The following is a 22,041-nucleotide window of genomic DNA, read 5'->3' as shown; positions in this document are numbered from 1 at the left end:
GAGCACGGGCTCTAGGCATGCAGGCTTCAGCAGTTGTGGCTCACAGACTTAGTTGTCTTGGATTAGGGATCAAACCCACGTCCCCTGCACTGGCAGGTGGATTCTTCACCAGGGAAGCCCTCCTTTATAGATTTTGCCTATGGTTATCTAGCTTTGAAATTTCACATCTGTTCTTCCTTGGTCTTTTGGTAGAAATTTCTATTTTAATGCCTTGTTACACAGGTGAACAAACAAATTAAAGAGAAGATAGTTTCAGATTATAATAAGCTGCATGAAGAAATGAAAATGGGGTGATGTGACAGAGGGTGGCCTGGGGAAGAAGAACTCATTTAGAATGTGTGATACGGGAAGGCAGCTATCTGTGAGGACGTGGCAAGCTGAGCTGTGACCTAAAGGACAAGCAGCCAGATCTGCCAAGATGTGGGGGTGGGGGGAGTGAGGGAGGGTAAAGGGTTTCAGGCAGCGGGAACAGCCAGCACAGAACCCCAGATGGGAACAGGTTTGGTGTGTTCAAGGAAGGCCACGGGCTGGGATTGAATGGAGCAAGTGATGGAGAAGACATTGGAGAAGTGAGCAGGCCAGATCATGCAGGACCGTGGGCTTGATGAGGCTCTTGGGTTTGTTTTAACTGTGCAGGGAAGTTGTTGCAGGGTTTTAGGCAGGAAATGACCTGATCTGATCTATATTTTAAACATCAATCAATGATATGGAAGAAAAGAAGGGGAAGGAAATATAGAAAAAAACAACCTTACAGGCCTAATGAGACTCAATGTACAGACCTGCTTGAATCCTGTTCAAATAAATTGTGAAAAGAGAACTTTGAGACAACCCATGAAATCTGAATACAGATGGTGTCAAATGATACTAAGTAATTACAGTTAGTTTGGCTAAGTGGGATAATAGCATGATTCTTAAAAGAAATTCTGTGTTCATTTGAGATGCACAATGCACAGGTGTTTATGGGTGATGTGCTGTGCTATCTGAGATTTACTTAGTCATATCCCACACACACACATACAAACAGAACAACAAGAAAGCCCAGGGCTTCATTATACTATGTTCTCTACTTAGGTATCTTTTAAAAAATGCATATATCACTCTTCTGTGGAATCTAAAAAATGACAGAAAAGAACTAATTTACAAACAGAAACAGACTCATAGACATAGAAAACAAACATGGTTACCAAAGGGGAAAGTAGTGGGGATATAGTAGGGATCTGAGATTAACAGATACATACTATATATATATATATATATATATTTATAAAATACACAAACAACAAGAGTTCACTGTATAGCACAGGGAACTAAATTCAATACCTTGTAATAGCCTATAATGGAAAAAGAATCTGAAAAAGAATACACATATACCATATATATATGTATGATTGAATCACTTTGCTGTATACCTGAAACCTTATAAATCAACCACACTTCAAAAGCACTGGGGAGAGGGACTTCTCTGGTGGTACAGTGGATAAATCTGCCTAGCAATGCAGGGAACATAGATTCCATCCGTGGTCTGGGAAGATCCCACATGCTGCGGAGCAACGAAACCCATCTGCCACAACTATTGAGCCTGCGGGCTGCAGCTACTGAAGCCTGAGTGCCTAGAGCCTGTGCTCTGCAACAAGAGAAGCTACCAAGGCGAGAAGCCCACGCACCACAGCAAAGCGTAGCTTGCCACAACTAGACAAAGCCCGCACAGCAGCAAAGACCCAGTGCAACCAAAAATACGTACAAAAAATCTAAGAAAAAAAAAAAGGTCACTGGAAGAAATTACTTTCCCTTAGGAGTTGCAGTTCTACCCTTTAGGTAAAACCCTTGGTTTATCCTTTCCTAGAAGAAATTATTTTTTCCACACTAGGCCATTCCATAGTGCATTTCTGCAGTGAAACCCAGAAACACAGACCTTACATTTACTCTTGGTGAGATCAAGGGTGCAAACATCTGTTTAGCCACTCAAACCACTATGTCAGCATTTAGGGAGCTTGAGATGGCTGGATGGCATCACTGACTCGATGGACCTGAGTCTGGGTGAACTCCGGGAGTTGGTGATGGACACGGAGGCCTGGCGTGCTGCGATTCATGGGGTCGCAAAGAGTCGGATACGACTGAGCGACTGAACTGAACTGAACTGAACTGAACTGAATGCAGCCACAAGTACTGGTCCCAGCAAAGGAACTCCTGACTGCCCATGATCTGCCCAGAGGCAAAGCTATTTGCGGGTGGCTCTTTGTTTTGGTATCGTCCTTTTCTTTTTCCTTTCTGTACAACTGGTAAGACAAATGGAGATGCATGTCTGTCACTATGGATCCATCAATGGCTTGGATTTTCTGGATGTAATCTTGTTTAATGGAGCCAGGGCTTTTATTGCCTAAGATTTTTCTTCCCTATGTGTAGAGCATTGTTGTTGTTGCTAATATGCTCTGATGTCCTGGCACTAAAATGTACAAAATACACACACATTCTCTTTCTCACACACACACACAGAATGCTTTTATTGCTCATCAAGAGTGGAGGCTCTGCCTAGCATGGTGTTCTGTGATGACCTAGATGGGTGGGATGGGGGTGGGGCTCAAGGGGAGGGGCTATATATACATATAATTATGACTGATTCACATTATTGTATGAAAGAGACCAGCACAGCACTGTAAAGATATTATCCTCCAATAAAAAAGATGTCATACCATGAAAAAAAAGAAGCGTGGAGGCTCTGAATGATGCTTGGAATGCAGCTGGGGTGGTGTCGTGTGAGATAGGCAGACCTCATCCCTCATAGGCAGCAGCTGCTTAGCCTGTTTTGTAGTTTACATGCTCCCTGATCCTTGATTTCCTCCCTCTGCTTGGCCTACCCTGTCATGTTGTTCTCTAGAAAAATCAGGTCACCCTGTACCTAACTTTCCCCCGCCAATGATTTTTAGCTGCTTACTGAGCTTGTTGTGTTGCATCTGATCCTTGCTCAGCCCAGCCCTGTGTGCTACCATTAGAGAACACTATAAATCACCACTTGAGGACTATAATATCCACTCTAATGGTTAGAACACAAGGTCGCCCTCTCCCTTGTGTCCAAGTAGCAGTTGTAAGCTCCCGGAATAGGTCCCTCATTGCCTCCTGAACAACTTCAGTGTCTCCTGAGTTGGGATCTTAAATCTCACTCCTCATCACATAGTTTTCCTTAGGACAGGCTCATTTGTGTGCTTTTTCTGCTACCAGAGTTTGGCATCTCCTCCCCGGCTGTCACTTGTGGGATTTCCCCAGTGGGAGTGATCCCTAACCACCTGCCATCAGGCAAGTCACTTATATTTGAATCATATTTCTTTCTTATGCAAATAAGAGTAACATTCCTTTCTTCCTTCTTCTTTTAAATAATTTTTTTTTAGTTTATTCATTTTGGGTTGCGCTGGGTCTTGGTTGCTTCGAGGGAGCCTCCTCTAGTTGTGGCAGGTGGGGGCTGCTCTTTGTTTTGGGCACGGGCTTCTCATTGCGATGGATTCTCTGGTTGTGGGCATGGGCTCTAGGCCTGCGGGCTTCAGTAGTTGCGGCTCATGGGCTCAGTAGTTGTGGCACTCAGGCTTAGTTGCTCCGTGGCATGTGGAATCCTCCCAGAACAGGGATTGAACCCATGTCCCCTGCATTGGATGGCAGATTCTCTTATGCTGTACCACCAGGGAGTCTTCTTCCTTCTTTCGTGGCATTGTGCCAGGGCTGGGGGCATTTGCTGGGGTGATCTGAGACAGGACTTGTGGCTATTCTTTACAAAATATAAGACCCTGCACTAAAACTAGCAATCACTGTAATAACCAAGAAGCCTCTCTAAGAGGTGGGAAGTGTATATACAGCAATAGCTACGCACATCTTTTTAATTCAACAAAGCCTGTATTGAGTATGTGCCAAGCACAATGATCAGTAAGACACAGTCCCTGCTTAAGGAACTTAAAATCTTATGTCGTATACAAGCAAGAAAACAGGTGCTCACAATTCAGAGTGATAAGAGCTATGGTAATACTAACTCCTTTACACAAATGCACAGAAAACACATCTAACCTAGACTAAGAGACCTCAGAGAAGACCTCCTGGAAGAGGTGTGGGGAACATGCATGCTGAGCCAAAAGAGAGCCTGGAAGTTAGTTGCTCAGTGTGGCTCTGAGAGTGAAGGCCAGTGGTAAGGCTGGAGAGGCAGGCAGAACTAGATCATGGGGGGTTTGGAACATTAGGGTGCTACTGAAAGGTTTTAAGAGTGATGTGACCAGATTTGTCTAAAAGCCATCTGAAGAATATTTTGGAAAAAGAGAAGACTGAATGAGAAAGATCAGTTAATAGGCTACAAGGATAAGCTAGCTAAGAGATTATAACAGCACTATCTAAGATAATGTGGGAAGGCTGAAAAAAGTAGGTGGATTCAAGAGATCTTTGGGAGGTAAAAGTCCATAAAATTTGACGTTGAATTAGATATGAGGGTTAGAATAGAAGAGATAGTAAAGGGTAGCACCTTTATTTCTAGCTTGAAGAGCTGTATGGAGGGTGGTGCCATTCACTCAGGTCAAGATCATAGAAGGAGGATGGCCATATAGAAAAATTATAATTTCAGTTTGGGCTGTGACTCACTTTCAGGGTCTTTGGAGTCCATGTAGAGACAGACATAGTATCTGCATGTTCTGATATGAGGCTTGCTGCTGCTGCTGCTGCTAAGTCGCTTCAGTTGTGTCCAACTCTGTGCAACCACATAGACAGCAGCCCACCAGGCTCCCCCTTCCCTGGGATTCTTCAGGCAAGAACACTGGAGTGGGTTGCCATTTCCTTCTCCAATGCATGAAAGTGAAAAGTGAATGTGAAGTCGCTCAGTCGCGTCCGACTCTTTGCGACCCCATGGACTGCCGCCTACCGGGCTCCTCCGTCCATGGGATTCTCCAGGCAAGAACACTGGAGTGGGGTGCCACATGAGGCTTGGCTGCTTCTAACTCCAGGAAAGGACAGAATTACAGAGTACATGGTACTTGAACAACTGCTGATGCTGGCTCGACACAGGATTTAGCAGGGACTACACTAGCTGATCCCCGGGAGGAGGAAATGGCAATCCATTCCAGTATTCTGGCCTGGAAAATCCTATGGACAGAAGAGTCTGGCAGGCTACAGCCCATGGGGTCTCAAAGAGTCGGACATGACTGAGTGACTGAGCAGGCATGCATGCACACTGGCTGACCAGCAACTCTATGTGTATGGTCTGGCTCAAACAAATGAGTTATGCCAATCAGATTTTGTCTCTGGAGAGTTTCAACCAAGCCACTGAGCACAGAAGGTCATGAATGGACATTGGTGTTCGAAGGTCTTATGGAATCAGGGGCTGTGGTAGCAGCCATGTAAGTTGCTAAGAGGGAAGTGAATTAGCCTCCCATTGTCTTCCTGAAAGGCCTGAAAAAGAGGAGGATAGAACAGACATAGAGTGATGAAAACTGATGAAAACCTGGGTGTCATGTCACCATCCCTGAGATAGAAATATAGAGACAGATGTGAAAGAGAAGGTGCCTAGGTTATTTTCTAATTTTTACTGCCAGTTTCCTTGAGCCTGGCTGTCCTTGCACTTTCTCTCCTTTAGTTTCTCTCTTTCTCTGTACACACACACACACATGTATATGCACACACATGTACACATATATGTACACACATGTACATGTATACGTACACACATATATGCACACACACATACATATATATGATTGTGTTAAATAAACATATCATGTCCATTGAGTTGGTGATGCTATCTAATCATATCATCCTCTGTATCCCCCTTCTCCTGCCCTAAACCTTTCCTAGCATCAGAGTCTTTTCCAGCGAGTTGACTCTCTGCATCAGGTGGCTAAAGTATTGGAACTTCAGCTTCAGCATCAGTCCTTCCAATGAATATTCAGATATCTTTTAGGGTTGACTGGTTCGATATCCTTGAAGTCCAAGGGACTCTTAAGAGTCTTCTCCAGCGCCACAATTCTAAAGTATCACTTCTTTGGTGCTCAGCCTTCTTTATGGTCCAATTCTCACATCCATACGTGACTACTGGAAAAACCATAGCTGTGTTTATATGGACCCTTGTCAGCAAAGTGATGTCTCTGCTTTTTCATATGCTGTCTAGGTTTGTCATAGCTTTCCTTCCAAGGAGCAAGTGTTTTTTAATTTCATAGTAAAGGACAGAGAAGCCTGGTGTGCATCAGTCCATGGGGTCACAAAAAGTTGGACATGACTTAGTGACTGAACAACAAACAACAAAACATATTTAAAATTTTTACTTTAGTTCTTTTAAAAGTGCACAACCAAAAAAGTTGTAATTAGAATGGAAATTGGTACCAGGAATGGCATTTCAAAGTGCTAGAACCTTAAGGCTTGAGGTTTGAAACCAGCTATGGTATCACTGGAATGAGATATAATACAAATTTTTTTTTCATTCGGGATAGGAAGTTTGCATTCTGTGATTAGCTGGAAAAACAGCTAATTAAGTTGTCACCTACTATCGCTTGAGACCCAGACCACAGGCACACCAAAGGTGAAGCTTTGGGAGGCTTGATGCCTGAATGTAAGGATAATGAAGCAAATTGTTTACTGTTTGTTACCTTAGATAAGGGCCAGCAGCAAAGAGGTTTATGTCCAGAATGTCTGTCTATGAGCAAATAAAAAAACCAGGGTGATTATGTAATGTTGGTGCAGGAAGCCCATTTTGCCTGTAGCTGGAGCTGTCTGATTACTTAGAGTCAAGTCCAGAAACTAATGGGCCCTGCCCGACTTTGGTCTGGTCCTAATTTTCTGTCTCAATGAGTTTCTAGTGCCAAAGTTAAAAGCTCTGATTGACAAAGATGGATGTTCAGGCCATTGGGGAAAATTATTTGGGAGGAGAAGGAGTTGCTGGGGAAGGTGACACCCTCAAAAGCTCCCCCTAGGCATTTCCCACTCTGCCTTCCCCAAGAAGAACCCTCCCACCAAGAGGCCAGTCTCACAGCCGGAGCTGGAATTTAGCTTAGAAAAGACGTATCTTGTGTTTTTCAGCTACATCCCTTCTGTACCATATGACATCAGCCATTAAGAGAAGGATGGTAAGATTGAATAACTAACAACCCTGGGTTCTGAAGAATAGAAGATATGTACGAGCCTGGTCCTCAGGATTCATTTGGGATGTTAAGTATAGGCAGCGTCTCGAGGACATTGGCCTTACTGTGCCAGCTACGGGTCCCTGTTGCTTTGGGATCTGATAGGGTTTAATATATGCTTGGGTTTCCCAGGTGACTCAGTGGGTGAAGAATCTGCCCACAGTGCAGAAGATTCAGGAGACACATGTTCAATCCCAGGGTTGGGAAGATCCCCTGGAAGACAGCATGGCAATCCGCTCCAGTATTCTTGCCTGGAGAATCCCATGGACAGAGGAGCCCGGTGGGCTACAGTCAACAGGGTCGCAAAGATTCAGACATGGCTGAGCAACTGAGAGCTCACACACGCAGGCACATATGCTTAGGCCAGGGTCACAGTGTGATTCTTGTCCTAGAGATTGCTTTCCTCCTCTGTTTTGCTCAGTGAATAATTTCCTCCCCCTGCTGTCATCCTGTGTTTGCTCCTTTGTTGGTTATTAGGGAAATGGCAGAGGTTACATGTACCATTTAGTTCATAGACTGTGAGAAAGTGAGCAGTCCTATTTGGACATGATCTCACAGAAAAAGAAGAGGAACAGACAGAAGCTGAATATTATAGATTCTGGGGTAAGCAAGCAGTCTTTGAGACAGCCTACTGATGCTCACTGACTCTGGATGAGGAACAGAGAGTGACTTCATGTTGTTTCTGTTGAGGAGCTGTATGATTTGTAGCTGTAAATGTGATCGAGTTAGATGATAGCAGCTTTGAAAATGTTTGAATAGGGGAAAGAGTCCGTGTGCCAGGCAGGCAAGCACGAGGATGAAACTGACAGGCCTTTGTTATCGGTCCTGTCCAGTGATGCTGGAGGGGACAGCTCTATCTGTCCCCTGATCTCCTCTCTCTACAGTGCCACAACTCCTGGCCCTGTGATGGACACCTAACCTCGGGCAGCCAGTCCTGACTCTGGATTGAGTGGATACGCTCATTCAAGCAGACTCTCTCTCCCAACACTTGAACAAGGATTCATGGGCTCTGTTGCCCTGCAGCATGGGCTCTGGAGCTGGGTCCTGCACTCTTGGGGGTTAACGAGCGGGCAGAGAAAGGTGAGGGGCTATCAGATGATAACAGAATAGATGCTGGAGAGCGGGAGACAGAATTGCTGCTTCTGTTCCTAATGGGTTCCTCCTGACTTCAATTCCAGATCGTCACATTTCTGACAATGTCTTATTTTCTGTCATTGGAATTCACTGGATTTCTGTTTCCTTAAAGTAAATTCTAAACTGTAACAGGAATCTAGAGTTTGGGAGACAGATCTGGATGGAGATGTGATTTTTGGGCCCTCCACATTTCTATGGAACCAAGACTTGGTGACAGATGAAACCACCTAAGAAAGGTATAGAGGGAAACAGAAAATATTGCTATTTTGATCATTTTAAATACTTGCTGTTAAAGACACTAGCACAGAGGTAAAGAATCTGCCTGCCAGTGCAGGAGACGTGAGAGACTCGGGTTCGGACCCTGGGTTGGGAAGATTCCCTGGAGAAGGGCATGGCAACCCAGTCCAGTATTTTCGCCTGGAGAATCCCATGGACAGAGGAGCCTGGCGGGCCACAGTCCATGGGGCCGCAAAGAGTTGGACACGACTTCGAAACTGAGCAGGTACACATGCCCGTGCTTGTGTATATTGCTTTACTTTCCCTTCCAAACAATTCTGTGAGATAGCTATTAGTATTAACATAGTTTCTCAAATGAGGAAAGGAGCTAATAAGGGTTAAATCACTTTGCCCAGGTTACACAGCCTATAGCAATAACAGTGGTGGGCCCTGTCTTCTGACTGATCCGATTTTAATCCCGCATTAGGAACAGATAGGGATCCACAGAGCCAAGCTATTTGGTCTGGGCTGGAATCCGGGGGAATCATTCTCCCCTGAGGTGGGTACCACTGTTCACCTGCTCTTTGCAGAGAAGCTGCTAAGACAGTAAATGAAATAAGGGACGTTTGTTGCCAGAGCCCCTCATTTCCCTTTGTAGGTTTCTTCCTCCCTGGTCCCCATAAGCAGTCTGCTGCTCTCTAGAGCCTTTGAGGAAGACCACTGATGCCCCATCATAGGAGGAGGGAGGGGCCTATGCTCCAAAGTTATCCCTCCCTGGGACCAAACCCGAGTCTCTAGTATCTTCTGCACTGGCAGGCAGGTTCTTGACCTCTGCGCTAGTGTCTTTAACAGCAAGTAAACTATTTAAAATGATCAAAATAGCAACATTTTCTGTTTCCCTCTGTACCTTTCTTAGGTGTTTAGGACTCCACCCTTTCACTTCAGAGGGTGCAGGTTGGATCCCTGGTTAGGGAACTAAAATCCCACATGCCCCACAGCCAAAAAAAACAAAAACAAGAACCCAACAAACTTATTCTTCCCAAGGTCAATTTCCAGTCTCTCAGAGGTGTTGTTTAATGCCCTCACATTTTACTAGTTGGGGGTAGGTAGTGGGGAGAGGTGGAAAATGGTGGGTTTTTTTTTGGACAAAGGGTTAGTTTGGGAAATCCTGAGTTAAATAGACACATGGAGATTTCTTAACCACACTTCTTCTCAGAGTGTCAAATGTGTTAATGTGCATCTCCCCAAGGGGCATATTACAGGAAGAATTTCCTAAACCTACTTGACCGCAGAACACTTCTGAATGCGGTTGTTTTCTAGTGGGGGAGGAGAGAAAGATATTGTGGAGGAATGTGTGTGCATGTGCTCAGTCGATTAGTCGTGTACAACTCTTTGTGACCCCACAGACTGCAGCAAGCCAGGCTCCTCTGTCCATGGGATTCTCCAGGCAAGGATCCTGGAGTGGATTGCCATTTCCTCCTCCAGTGGATCTTCCTAACCCGGGGATAGAACCCAAGTCTCCTGCACTGGCAGGCAGATTCTTTGCCACTGAGCCATGTGGAGGTGGGACACCTCAAATTCTCCTCCAAGGTAAGCAACCACCTCTCTCTATTTGCAAACTACTGGCCTTGACCAGCAATCTCCCGACTGCAGTGTGTATTTGTGTCTATACACTCATGCAGGCAGACAGAATTCCTGATTATCAGCTCAAAGGCAGGAACCAGATTGATTTTTATCACTTAGCTCTTAAGGTCTTCCATCCCCTAATATTTGCTTGGGTCCCCTTGAGGACTCGGTGTGGACTCGCTATTAAATAATGCAAAGCCTGCCTCACAGGGTGTGGGTGTGAGCGGTTCTGGCTGGTTGGAGTGGAGCAGGGCGGGGCAGAAGATCTTTTCTATCTAACGCCTGGAAGGACACCAGGCAAGGTAAGAGGACACCTTGACCCTTGCCGCTGGCCCTGACCCCTTGGAGGCCCTTTCTTCTGTCTGCCCTACCTACTGAGAATGAGTCGGGAGGAGCCTTGCAGGAAACTGCTCTCAAACTGACACCCTCTGTTTATTTTTGCACCCCTAATTACCCTTTCAACTTGCTCTGGTTTATTTTTAGAGGTTTCCCATCCACCTCATTAACAGTTGGTAAAAGCTCCTGTCTAATATTTCTACCGTTTATACCCTTAATTAAACACCGTGGCCTTTGTTATCTCTGAATACCGGCCTTGTTAGAATTTAAATGGGATGACTCCTAGCTATGGCCTTACTGATTTTAAGCATTCCCTCCCCTTCCTACAACTCTTTTGTGTGCCCCCTGGGGTTGTCTAGAGCCCTGTCTCCCCAGGGTTCTCTCTGTTCCCTTTGGTTATTCTTTTTCATAATCAAGGACTGAACTTGTAAAAGCAGAAGGCTTGAGATTCTGGCTGCTCTGTTTTGTGTTTTCCTTTTGTTAATTTTTTTGTGGGAGCATCCTTAGGCTCCTTCTTTCACCCTCATCTAAATTATGAGGAAAGAGGTTGGTTGGGATTTTTTCAAGCTTTGCCATCCAATGTGTAAACAAAACAGCCAATGCTTAATTAAATGCACACCAGGACTCAGATCCCTGATCTTACACCTGCTGCTCCTCTCATCTCATCAGAAAAGTGCTGCCTAATTACCTTCTCCTGCTGGCCTAGTTTACATTCAAACCTTCTTAGTAGGACTGGCCAAAGTATTAAACGCATCTATCATCAGAGGCAGGGGCTCCCAGGTGGCGCTAGTGGTTAAGCATCCACCTGCAGGAGACTTAAGAGATGTGGGTTCAATCCCTGGGTGGGGGATTCTCCCTGGAGAAAGAAATGGCAATCCACTGCAGTAATCTTGCCTGGAGAATCCCATGGAAAGAGGGAGCCTGGCAGGCTACAGTCCATGGGGTCACAAAGAGTTGGACACAACTGAAGTGACTTAGCACACACACACATCATCAGAGGAATCAATCCCAGGGATCACTTTGCAGAGGAAAGAAGGCTGGTGTGGGGCAGAAGGAGCACTTTCAATCTGGTGGTGGCATGGGTCCAGGTTTCTAGGGAGGAAAGGAAGATGCTTCCTGGGAGGTGTTTGGGGGCCTGTCGAGGAGCTGCACTTGGGCAGGGCAAGCAGTCAGTAGTCTGTCTTTCGTGGCTTAGGCCCAGCTTGCCTTGTGGACCTCACAGCCTCCCAAGCAAGAGATAAACCCATCATCTGTGTGGAAGGCTCAGGGGATACGCTGTGGTGGCCCCCTACTCGCTAGAAGCAGGAGAGAATTGTTAGGGTCAGACTTTTCCAGGTTTTATTTTTATTTTTCTGTTTTTTTGGCTGTGCCGCGTGACATGCAGGATCTTAATTCCTTGACAAGGGTTCGAACCAGTGCCCCCTGCAGTGGAAGTGCAGCGTCTTAATCACTGGACCACCAGAAAAGTCCCTTTTCCAGGTTTTATTCTCAGTTACCCTTGGCCTTGGGCAAGTGACTTTACTGCTCTCGTTTCCTAATCTGTATAGAGAGGTAATACTAATAATACCTACCTCATCAGATTGATATCAGATTTAATCAGGTAATGCATGTAAAGTAACTGGCATGATGACTCATCCATCATAATCAATTAACAGGTAATAGCTGCCAGTGTTTGGCCATATGGTCCTAATTGGCCACTCTGGACCATAGGGGTAGTAGGAACATTTAGAGAACCTTCCAAAGATATATTCTCTTTAGCCTATTTCTCCCAGAGAAGACCCTGTGTTCTGTTGATGGTGTAGAATAATTCTGGGTCATGTTGATTTCAGTCTGAGGAGACGTCATCTACTCATTCACTCACATCACAACTTATCCAAGAGACATTTATCAAGCATCTACTATGCAAAGCACAGTGAAGACATCAGCTCTCAAGCACCCTCTACTCTGATGGGAAGACCCTAACTATGACATACATCAGAATGATGTGATCTAGGAAGGAGATACACTGACCTTAGAGGAACAGGAACTGTTCATTTTGATCTGGGAGGTACAGAACTCAGGGAATATGGGGGAGAGACATTTGAACAGCAACATAAGGGACAAGAAAGGTTTCAAGACAAAGGAAGAATGGAAGAAGACTCCAGGATGAGGGAATAGCATTAACAAAGTCACGGAGAAGTGGCGATCCATAGTGTGCATAGACAGAGGGGTACACGGTGCCAGACTTGAATGCCCAGGAAGGGAGTCTGAAGGATCAGGGTGGGGGTGTGCAGACAAAGAGAAGTGGCTGTGACAGAATGTGACATTTATTTTGGAGAGATGGCTAGCTGGGTCTGTGTGACCATAGCTCGGGTCCCACTATTTCACCACCAGGAAACCCCTTTCATTAATTTACCTCCATATATCTCACAGTTTGATTTCGGCCACTTACCAAATTATATTTATTACTAGTTCATGAGGCTGTATTGAGATAAGTGTGCAGTTTCTAGTAGTTCCTTTAAACACTGAAGACCCATAGATAATCTGAAAGTGCCAGGTTGGGAACCAAGGGCATCAAGAGGGTTCAGAGGACAGAGATCTGCAGACCCCCTGGTAAAGGTCTGCAGTCTCCTGGGCCAGTGTCAGGCGGGCCTGAGCTAAGGCAGGGCTGCAGAAAGATGGCACAGGTGGGAGGCAGTCTGTGGGTACAGTGAACAGGGCATGTGAGTAACTGGGGCCGAGGGGAGGGAGGAATAGAAATGCAGAGATTCAGAGGCCTGGGCATGAGACTATCAGTGGTGTATTAATCAAGGGAGTGGGCCCAGGAGCCCTAGAGGCTGGGAGGGAGGAGAGTCAGTGGGGAGAGGGAAGCAGACCATAGGTTCCTAAGTCATCCACATGGAGTTCTCCAGCAGGAAGTTGGGAGCTTGGGCGGTACTGCAAGACTTTTTCTCTTGGGCAGAAAAACTGGGGCTCTATTGCCCTCTCATCCTTAAGCTCAATGCACAGTACTAGGGGGTGGGACTAGCGCCCTCCTGGACAGACCTCCACCTCATCTCTTACCATCTACTCCAATCAGTCCCTGATCACAGAGTCTACTCCCCCAAATTCTCCTGCATCGTCCCTTGGCACCTGGACCATGCTGTTGACTCTGTGAGTTCGTGCTAAGTTGCTTCAGTCATGTTCAACTCTTTGCAACCCCATGGACTGTAGCCCTCCAGACTCCTCTGTCCATGGGATTCTCCAGGCAAGAATACTAGAGTAGGTTGCCACGGCCTCCTCCAGGGGATCTTCCTGATCCAGGGATCGAACCTGCATCTCATGTCTCCTGCATTGGCAGGTGGATTCTTTACCACTAGCACCATCTGGGAAACCCATGTTGTTGACTATCAGAAGGCCAAGACTGGGTTAGGAAGCGAGGTGGATGGAGGAGCTCTGGACAGCACTCTGCCACCACGTCCTGTGTCCACGCCCAGCTTGCAGTTAGCCTAGTTTAGAGCAGATGTTCTGTCCTGTCCGGCCTCTGGGTTTGCTCTGTGGTGACAGAGCAAGGGTGTGAAATGGGAAGAAGATGGTTTGCCCTCGGTAGTTATGCCTGAGCCGAAATATTGTCGGTGGCAGGGTGGGGGATGTGACCTTCAGGGCACAGGGCAGAGTTTCCAGAGTGGGTGCCTTTGCTGCTAATTCCCCCTCCTGGTCAGGTGACAGCGTGCTGCCCATGGGACTCCCAGATAGATCCTGGGTTGGGGGGCATAATCCCACCCCAAGACTGTCCATGAACTCAGCCCTCTTTGCCTGCCTGCCATGTGGAATCCAGGAATTCAGAGCACAGTCACCCTATGAGCTGGGTCTGGGTCAGGGTTTCCTTGATTAGGAACAGCTGTCCTACTCCAGGTAAAGTCAGTCTCTAATTCTGGGACCAAATGGTCCTCCATGCATGGGCCTGGACTTCACCGGCATCAGACCCAGCTGCCAGCTTGTTGAAAAACAGATTCCTAGGCTCCACCCCAGGTCTAGTGAGTCAGGTTCCCTGTGGTAGGGATTTACATTTTAAACAAAGTTTCCAGGTGGCTTGAGTGCACAGTAAAGTTTGAGGGTCATTGCTGGAGACCATCCTCATTACCATGACTCTTGATTTTCCATAGACCTTTCCTGAAGCACAGGCTTGTGTTCTGACATGGGTACTTGACTCTAGTCTTGGCTCATAGGTCCCCTCACTATGGCAGTAGGTGTCTCCTCTCTGGCAGGCCTGCCACGATGGGGCACCAGGACATGCAGAGGAGCAGGGGAAGCTGTACTGACCACCCTGGTCACCGATGGAGGGAGAGTTGGGAGCCAGGGATTAAACCAATGGGCCAATGCTAAAGTTCACGGAAAGCCAAGGGAGAAGTTTGCTTTGGGAAATACTGGGTTTAGGCTGCAGCTTGATGTCAAAGGCCTTGTCTGAGGCATGGGGGCAGTTTGGGCCTGGTGGGTCTTGGCAGCTGAGACCACCACCAACATCTGCACAGAGACAATAGGTGGTGTGAAGGAGGTGGTGGGTGAAATCATCCAGGCAGAGGACAGAGAGCTGGAGAGAGGCCAAGCGCTGGGCCTGGGGGCCTTCTTAGTTCTAGGGGCGTAGGTATAAGAGTTGGGATGGATGCAAAACAGCATCCCATGAAGGAGACCAGAGTCAGGTAAGGAGAGAACCTCTAGAAGGGAGGGTTGATTATGCAGGAAACACTCCATCCGGGAGCCAGAGATGGAGTGGGAACATTTACTTTAATAAGCCATTGGCTTTGCGTCCTGGCGAGGAGATAGTGGAGGCGAGTGTTCGTGAGCTTTGGCTCTGCTCTGGATGGGGGTACGCCTGGGCGGTGGAGCACCTGTGCGTTTGGCTCTCCTTAGGGGCTGGCATGGACTCTCCCACTGCCCAGCTGCAAACCGGGCGGTAGCCCCTCCTCTGGCATGTCACCGTGTTCTCCTGCGCAGCTGGGCTTGGCCAAGCCTGAGCTGTTCCCCCATGATCATCCTGTGCTGGCTCCCCCTGCCCTGCCCCACAGGCAGCCTAGAACAGCCTGGCCCTCCTCTGCTCTTCCAGCCAGAAGCTGCACTCTGCTAAATGAGCTGGAGTTGCTGGAACTTTCCAGGACTGCCTAGGCCACTTAAACTTCCAGGTCGGTTGAAGACCAGCCAATTTTCCACTTGGATTTGAGTTGCCCCTCCTCCTCGCACCTAGGTGCCTGGGGAGGCTGAAGAGACTGGCCGCTCAGCTGTGGCTGAAAGCAAGGAGGCTCACTCCAGGGGGCAGGCGTGGAGTTGGGGAGGAAAACCGATCGGTGCTGCTTGGTTTCACGTTTTTTCTCCCCAAAGTGAAAATCCAGCTGGCTCATTCCCCTCCGTTTGCCTCTGAAGCTGTATCTGGTATTTATAGAGGACTGAACCAAGGGCCAATCAGCTCGGAATGGAAATTCCTGAGCCTGAAGTTCTCTGGAGCAACCGGGCTTTTGGCTTTCTCTCTTCCTGGAGTTCAGCTAAGGTTTTCTCTTGAAAACTTTGAAGTTCTGAGAAGTTTGAGGAGGTACGGATGGGGGATGAAAACACATCCCAGAAAACACACACTGACTGTCTTTCTCTGGATGTGGACACCTGGTGTATTTTTTTGGAGTTGATGGCCCGAAGGTGGGTGAAGGGCCAGGGGAGCAGAGAGTGGATCACTGGGGGCCCCCAGGGAAGCAGCTGTGGTGCCTGGCTCTCTTAGGGGTGATGGGCATTGTCTTCTGTTCCAGCCTCTTGAACCTCCCACTTCTGACATTACCTGCCCCTGCGGACCTACAACTGGGCATCAACTAGAATTGGTTGTTGTTAGCATGAGCCTTCTAGCAGCAAGAAAAAAAAAAAAAAAAAAAACTGTGAGAGATTTGACATTTAAAAAGACAGCTGGAATGAGTGAGATATTGACTGACACATTCATTAAATGTCACCACTTTTGTTTCTTTTCAACGTTCAGTGCTTAAGGTATTCTAAATTAATTACATAGCCACTTGATTTATTCCTTACCTCCCCCCTCCCTGCTCCCTCCGACCCTCTCCAGGCTGAAGAGCCACACAGAGGCTTAGGCCCTTTGTTCTCAAGTCACCCAGTTGTGAAAGAAACAGGCCTTCATTGCAATAAGCTATACTGCAATAAGCTCTTAGGGTGCAGATTTGAGGCAGAGCCTGACCACTACCATCAAAGCAACTATGCCCAGTTTTATAAATGAGGGAAATGAGGCTCAGAGAGGTTCTGTGATCCACTCAGGGTTGACTGGGGATGCTTGAGAAGCTTAATACAGGACAATGCAGATCTTTTGCTTCTAGGCTCTTGGGTTTTCCAGATGTATTGGAGTCATAGATGAATCCACTCTTACTTGGCAAATCTGGCAGGAAATAGGTAGCTGCTGGGATTAAGAGACTGGAGAATGTAGTTCTACCCCCACCCCTATTTCATTGCTGGGGAGAGAGCCCCTGGGAGCATCAGGGCAGCTCCAGGTTTGAGACCAGAGGTTACAGGAAGAACTCCTCTGCATAGTAAGTCACTCATATTTGGATCATCTGGGAAAGAAAGTTCCTGGTAACTGAAGGAAGGCAGTGTCTGAAGCTCGCCTGGCTTTTTGATTTCACGATCCATTTTAACTGCAGCGTGTCACTGTCAGTAATTTCTCCATGGAGATGAAAGACCATGGTAGAAAGGGCCATCGCCCTTTCAAGCATGATTAGCAAGTCCTCTGTCATCTCAGGGACTCACATTTCTAAAAACACTTGGGATTTCTAGCCACAGGTTTTCATCCCTTATTGCTCCACAGCTTAAAGTGTCCCCACAAACCTCACTCAGGCACAGGCTGCAAGGTAAAGTCACAGAGAAAAGAACCACTACACGTCTCAGATGCCTGAGGCTCCTGCCCACACTGGCGTGCTGTGTCTCTCTGGATAATCCCTGATGTGTCACCAAACCTCCCCGGTCTGCGCAGAAAAAAAGAGGCACCTCAGGGGAAAGAGTCACATAGCTCCCCACTCCTCCTTCCCCAGTACTAATTTACCGCGAGCTAGTCACCCTCAGCTGAGATCCCTACAGGAGGAGGCTCACTGCTCTGGTTCTGAAAGGAAAGAGATGCAAGAAGACATCTCGCATGCCTGAGTCTGCAGGCTTCCTCTGAATTCTTCTGTCTGTCCTCCATGGCAGTTCATCATCAGTTTCCCTTTGCATCATTTAATGGCGCAGGCTTTGTTGGGAGCGGCACATCATAGAGTGATGAGCCCTTTGCAGCAGAGCTGCAGAAGTACAGCCTTCACTCTTCCTTGCATTGTCCAGCATGGAATATGTTTATGGGCTGACTGGCTGGAGCTGGGTGTGATGGGCAGACTCCCAGGTCTTTGGCTGTCTCTGGAGGAGTAACTGATATAGGGAATCAGATTAGCACGTGTGACTGAGGGTGCACGAGAGGCTGTTGTAGTGCTCTCTCCAGAAAGAATGAGGCTGAAGTCTCAAAGGGCACATTTTGGGGTGCATCATGAAGGGGATATGCATAAGTGGCTGGGCTAGGCAATCCTTCTCTGTCGTTGTTCAGTCACTAAGTTGTGTCCGATTCTTCACGACCCCATGGACTGCAGCATGCCAGGCTTCCCTGTCCCTCACCATCTCTGGTTTATCTCTAGCATTGCCTTGACCAAATTGTAATTTTCTATTTATCTGTGTCCTCCTCTGAATTGTGAGCTCCTTGAAGAGCTAAGTTAGAAGGCAGCTTGGCATCATGTTTAAGCATGTGAACTCTGGAATTTAGATATCTTGGTTCAGTTGTGTGACCTTGGGCTAGTTTCTTTTTTTTTTAATTAATTTATTTTTTAATTGAAGGATAATTGCTTTACAGAATTTTGTTGTTTTCTGTCAAACCTCAACATGAATCAGCCATAGGTATACACATATCCCCTCCCTTTTGAACCTCCCTCCCATCTCAAGTTTCTTAATCTCTTAGGGCTAGAGGAAAAATTAAGTGATATAATGGATATAAAGCCCTTAGAACAGTGTCTGGCGTATAGGAAATGCTTCATGCTTGTTAGTTATTATTAATTTGTGTGCCTTCAGCCCTAGTGTGTTACCTGATACATTCTATGTACTCAACATGTGTTCATTGAGTGGATACCTATGTTCACACAGAAAGAGATGAGTCTTCATTTATGAGAATGAGTCCAGCTGAAGTTCTTGTGTCTTCTGGGACTGAAAAGGGCAGGAAGGAGAAATTGGGCTATAGGGCTGAGCTGGGTTGGCAGGTTGAGAGTTGGGTCAGGACATTGAGAGTTATGGGAGATGACTTCTACAGAAACTTGTCAAGAATTGAGTTTAGTGTAAAAGGTCTAGTTAGCTGATTCGACCTCCATAACTTGGTCCAGCACCAAGTATTACAACAGTACCGCTTATCACAACTACTGCTCATCAGTTGAAACCCCAGATGTAAAGAGGAATTTGTGGACAGACTGCCAGCAAATGGTACTTGTGGGTGATTATAGTGTCCTTAAGAGTTGGATCCATATCAATACTACTCAAAGCACTCTACAGAATCGATCAATTTGTAACCCCCATCAAGGTCCCAATGATTTCTTTTTTTTTTTTTTTTCAGAAATAGATTCATCATAAAATTCATATAGAATCACAAGGGACCCCAAAGAGCTAACAGAATATTGAAAAAGAACAAACTCGGAGAATTTATACTTCCTGACTTCAAAACTTAGTACTTTAAGCTATAGTAATCAAAACAATGTGGTACTGGCTAAAAGACAGAAATAGAGGCCGGTGAAGCAGAACAGAGAGCCCTGAAATAAACCATTACGCATGCAGCAAATGGTCAAGGTTGCCAAGATCATTCAATAGGGAGAAGACAGTCTTGGCAAATGATGTAGGAAAAACAGGATATTCACATGGTAAAAGAATAAAGTTGGACCCTTACCTCACAGCCTACACAAAATTTAACTCAAAATGGATCAAAGACCTAAGAACTAAAACTATAAGACTCTTAGAAGAAAACACTGGAGGAAATCATAGTGGTATTAGATTTGGCAGTGATTTCTTGAATATGACACCAGAAGCACAGGTAACAGAAGAAAAAGACAAGTTGGACATCAAAATTAAAAACTTGTTCATCAAAAGGACATGATCAACAGAGTAAAAAGACAGCCCACAGAATGGGAGACAATATTTGCAAATCATAAATCTGATAAGGGATTAATATATTGAATACATAAAGAACTCTTAACAATAACAACAGCAAAAATTCAAAAGTAACCAAAGGACTTGAATTGACATTTTTCCAATGAGGAAATACAGCCAGCCAATAAGCACTTGAAAAGATGCTCAACATCACTAATCATTAGGAAAATGCAAATCAAAACCACAACAAGACATCGCTTCATATCTATTAGGATGCCTAACATCAAAAAAATCAAAAGATAACAAGTATTGTTGATGATATAGAGAAATTGGAATCTTTGTGCACTGCTTGTATAAAATGATGCAGCTGCTATGGAAAATATTATGACGGTTCCTTAAAATATTAAAAATAGAATTTATCAAGGTTCAGCAATTCCACTTCTGGGTATATGCCTCCTCAAAATTGAAATCATGAAGAGATACTTGTGTACCTGTACTCACAGCAGCATTATTCCAAGAGCAAATGGTGAAATGTCCACGACGGATGAAGGGAAAACAAAATGTGGTACATACACACAATGGACTATTAGCCTTAAAAAGGAAGGAAATTCTGACACGTAACATGGATGAACCTTCAAGACATTATGCTAAGTGGAATAATCCAGACACAAAAGAATAAACATCATACGATTCCACTCTTATGAGGTGCCTAGAGTAGTCAAATTTACAGACAGAAATCAGAATTATGATTGCCGGGGGCTGGAGAGAGGAGGAAATGGGGGCTGCTGGGTAACAGGTAAAGAGTTTCAGTTTTGCAAGACGAAAAAGCTCTATGGATGGATACTAGTGATAGTTGCACAAAAATGTGAATTTATTTAAACCACTGAGATGGACACTTAAATATAGTTAAAATGGTAAATTTTATGATATGTATATTTTCAGTTCAGTTCAGTTCAGTTGCTCAGTCATGTCCGACTCTTTGCGACCCCATGAATCGCAGCACGCCAGGCCTCCCTGTCCATCACCAACTCCCGGAGTTCACTCAGACTCACATCCATCGAGTCAGTGATGCCATCCAACCATCTCATCCTCTGTCGTCCCCTTCTCCTCCTGCCCCCAATCCTTCCCAGCATCAGAGTCTTTTCCAATGAGTCAACTCTTCGCATGAGGTGGCCAGAGTATTGGAGTTTCAGCCTCAGGATCAGTCCTTCCAATGAATACCCAGGACTGACTTCACTATAATTTTTAAAAAAAAGGCAAGAGCATAGCCGAGGTGGGGGAAAAGGATAGGGTGAAATAGATGGGTGTCAAGTTACATTAAAGCATTTTGGATTAATTTGTTGTGAAGAATCATTTTATGAATCCCTTGATTGATGTTTTTGTTCATTAACATTTTCATCGATCAGCTTCGCTTAGGCACACCTCCATTATTATTCACATCGCTTCCATTCTCCTTGACCTCTAAATGTTAATGGGTCCTGAAGAACCTCTCTCTGAGATTCTCCTTTGCTGCTTGTATTGGCATGGCAGCGTCAGCCTTCTGTTTTCTCATCTCATTTTGGTGTGTGAGCTTTCTATAAATTAACATCTCATGCCTGACCTCTCTGCCAAGCTACATGTTGACTGCAGCTGTCTGCTAGACAGTCCTCCAGCATCTCAAACTCAGGTGGGCTCCAACTGGACTCATCAGTTTATCCCTTGTTCTGCTGAGTTTCTGGTTTCCATGGAAGGCGCCATCATTTTTCTGGTGCCTCAAGTGTAAGACCAACAACTTTGAGTCCCGTGTCCCTCTCCCTTCTTTCAGATCTGCTCAGCTATCAGCACCGTGGTGTTTTCTATCTGTGAGCATCACATCCTGCACAGGTGCCCTTTTTTCCCTGTGCACTGTCTATGCTAGCCCAGCCCTAAGTCCACTCGTGAGTCTCTCCCTGTGGGCCTGCCACATCCGTGCTGGGGGTGCAGCTGTGACCTAGCCAGAGGAAAGCCAGTCCTGTTCCCTCTAGTAGAAGATCAGACACTTGGATAGGGCTTACTCCAAAGAGGAGCAGAGCAGGACACAGGACAAATTGTGAAGTCCCAAGTGGCTTGTTGGAGAAGGAAATGGCAACTCACTCCAATATTCTTGCCTGGGAAATCACATGGACCGAAGAGCCTGGTGGGCTATAGTCAGGGGTCGCAAAGAGTTGGACATGACTGAGCGACTAAACAGAGTGGCTTGTGGCTGAGTAATAACCTTAGGAGGTGAGGCTGGGTAAGTGGATGAGGTGTGACAGTTGGACCAAGTCTCAGATTCAGGCGAGTCTTGAAGTTCCAGGTGATCAGCCCTTTTGGGAGCAGAAGTCAAGCCTGAAATGGAGAGGGGAGGGGCAGCAGGTCCATTTCCCAAGGGAGGCGGCTGGCAAGAACTAGGCAAGGGCCAGGGCAGGGGAAAGAAGTACTCCTTGGGAGAGCAGTC

At 46.1% G+C, this 22,041-nt stretch overlaps 1 long non-coding RNA gene across 1 annotated transcript; it reads left to right on the top strand.

The window, feature by feature from the left end:
- The first annotated feature begins 15,110 nt into the window (after nucleotides 1-15,110).
- LOC129654915 (uncharacterized) lies at nucleotides 15,111-19,531 on the top strand. The gene is made up of 2 exons (XR_008715660.1): nucleotides 15,111-15,987; nucleotides 19,060-19,531. It is a non-coding gene; the product is annotated as an uncharacterized LOC129654915 (long non-coding RNA).
- Nucleotides 19,532-22,041: the final 2,510 nt, after the last annotated feature.

This window comes from Bubalus kerabau, chromosome 6 (genome assembly GCF_029407905.1).
Source record: "Bubalus kerabau isolate K-KA32 ecotype Philippines breed swamp buffalo chromosome 6, PCC_UOA_SB_1v2, whole genome shotgun sequence".
In the NCBI taxonomy this organism is placed as follows: domain Eukaryota; kingdom Metazoa; phylum Chordata; class Mammalia; order Artiodactyla; family Bovidae; genus Bubalus; species Bubalus kerabau.
The sequence above is the reverse complement of the archived record's forward strand: the minus strand, read 5'-3'. Positions and strand labels throughout refer to the sequence as shown.